Source organism: Penaeus monodon, chromosome 17 (genome assembly GCF_015228065.2).
Source record: "Penaeus monodon isolate SGIC_2016 chromosome 17, NSTDA_Pmon_1, whole genome shotgun sequence".
NCBI lineage: Eukaryota > Metazoa > Arthropoda > Malacostraca > Decapoda > Penaeidae > Penaeus > Penaeus monodon.
The window spans coordinates 1,572,336-1,574,835 of record NC_051402.1 but is presented as its reverse complement, the minus strand read 5'-3'; the positions used below and the strand labels follow the sequence as shown (position 1 = coordinate 1,574,835).

At 40.5% G+C, this 2,500-nt stretch overlaps 1 protein-coding gene across 1 annotated transcript in view; it reads left to right on the top strand.

Annotated features, from left to right (window-relative positions):
- The window catches only part of LOC119583434, a 20,632-nt gene that overhangs the window by 2,503 nt on the left and 15,629 nt on the right, over nucleotides 1-2,500 (top strand).

The following is a 2,500-nucleotide window of genomic DNA, read 5'->3' as shown; positions in this document are numbered from 1 at the left end:
CAAAATATTTTTGGAAAATACTCAAAATAATCACATTAGATGTGTATTCTCAATACCCCCCCTCCCTAGCAATGTCTTGTGACTTTTGTGCACCATAATTACGCACAAATAAAGTAATTTTTATAGGTATAAATAAATAAAAAAAGAAAGGGCATTGAACAACAAATCTTTTCTTGTCTCTTATTACTTAGCAACTATTTGCACCTGGTAAGACGTATCATATTCACAAATTTCAATGAAATTATTTTATACTTGTTTCCTTCCCCTCAACTACATTCCAAAAGGTGACATGAGGTGTGTATGCATGCTGACAACATGAACAAATTAATATTGTGTGAGTAATTGACAAAAATTAAGAAAAGTATTAATTGGCAACTAAAATGTTTTTGTCACATCTGCCAAGTTTGGAGATGCGCGAGCTCAGTACCAAATCATATACTGCCAAGGTCACATCGCTCTTGTGCGGCAAGTGTGTGTGTGTGTGTGTGTGTGTGTGTGTGTGTGTGTGTGTGTGTGTGTGTGTGTGTGTGTGTGTGTGTGTGTGTGTGTGTGTGTGTTTTTGAAAGAAACAAAAGGAGGAGAAACAGAGTGATGCTGACTGGATGAAGTGAGTGGGAGTTGAGGGACGGGGAGTGCCTTGTCCCGTGCCTCCTCCTTCATCGTCAGTGCCTACAACATCACAAATGGCAGAACAGATGTCAACGTCAACAGGAATATCTCTTCCTTCATCAGTTTCATCTGTCATGAAAAGAAGAAACATTTTGAAAAATGTATTGATAGACTCTGAGAAGAATTATGATGAAAAACTTATAATTTCCAATGACCAACTCAGTAAAGTTATGTCCATTCCATGCTGCAAGAGGATTTGTAAAGAAGGCAAGAAAGTGACTTTAATACGCAATGTGTGGTCAAGCACATTCAAGGTGACTTTTGTAAATCATGTGGCCAAACATTAGGTGTTGTTCCGCCTACACAAGTAGGCTTTTTTACTGAAACAAATTTACTACAAGTTTATTTTAATTTAGCCATGGGAATAGGCTGTTTGCGCCTGCAAATATGTTCAGGCTTTATTGCCCCCCCTCAAATTTTTCTGAGGGTCATTTCTCCTGTATTCATGGCACGCCTCTTACCTCTTTCAGAAAATGCTGCCATATTATGATGAGTTGATGGCTCGGTATAGGAAGGAGGTGAAAGACTGTTATTTGAAGAACCAGTTGTCTGAGGACAAGGAAATGTAAGCATCAACGTAACCTTCGATGGCTCTAGGATGACGAGGGGGCACAAGAATCATATTGGAGTGTGCTTTGTTATTGGGGCCTTCATTAGCATAGTCATCGATTTTGGGGTGCTTTGCAACTGGTGCCAAGCCTGTCTCACTGACTACGCAAATGCACCCAAACACAAATGCCACTGCAGTTTTGAAGGCAAATCTGGTCCTATGGAGAAAAAGGGGACCGTGAGATTATAATCTCACTTACTTTGCATAATCCGAAATATGTCACCTTCATTAGTGACAGTGACTCTATTGCTTATAAAGCTGTGTGCCAGCTGAATGTTAGCAGAGGCCCATATTCCTCTGAAGTAGTATAGGAGGAATTTGTCAACCTTGCCAGTAAACGCCTGGGAACTAAACTGTGTAAAATAAAGAAGATCGTCTCGCAGATCGTTACCACAAAAAGTCGGCGTACAATGAAATGCAGTTTGTTAGGTTGCTACCTTATTCTTACTGATGAAACAATCAATCAGTTGTCAAGGTACTATGGAAAAGTCATCAGGGACAATATTGGCACTGATGTAGGCACCATGCAAAGAGCAATTTGGCATCATTTTTTCATCTAATATAAACAGACAAGAAGAATACCCATCTTTTCTCCCCCACTGAGACCCAGTCCTAGTGTTTTTATAACCGGGCACTGGCCAAGGATGAGGTAGCAGAATGTCATGCCTCAAAGAAATAAAGAAATTATACTTGGCCAAAATTCCCTATGAAAAAACTTGAATATATAAAAGAAGTATATAGGGAAATGGCTGACCCTGATCTCCTTAGGAGGTTCCTCAAAGGCATGACTCAAAACACCAGTGAATCTCTGCATGGGAAACTGTGGAATAAACTTCATAAGACAAAGTTCACAGGCTTTTTCAGATTCAGATTTATGACCCAAATAACCATTCTTGAATACAACTTGGGACTTAAGGCCAATCTCATGACCCATATGTTTGGGAAAGACCCCAATATAGACATGTCAGAAGCAGTGACAGAAAGGGAAACCGAGGAGAAGGCTGGAATATAGCAATGATTACCAGCCAGGTGGTTACTAAGATGGGTGTTGCAACACCTGACGCCCCCAGCTCAAGATGATATGAGCACCTTCAAACCGAAGGGGGGACCTCCACAAACAGGGATCACCTTGGCGTGGTGTGGAGGCTCATTGTTCAGTCATTTTTTACTGAACTAACCAAATGATCCCTGCTGCGGAATTTGCTGAATGTAAGGTAAGTG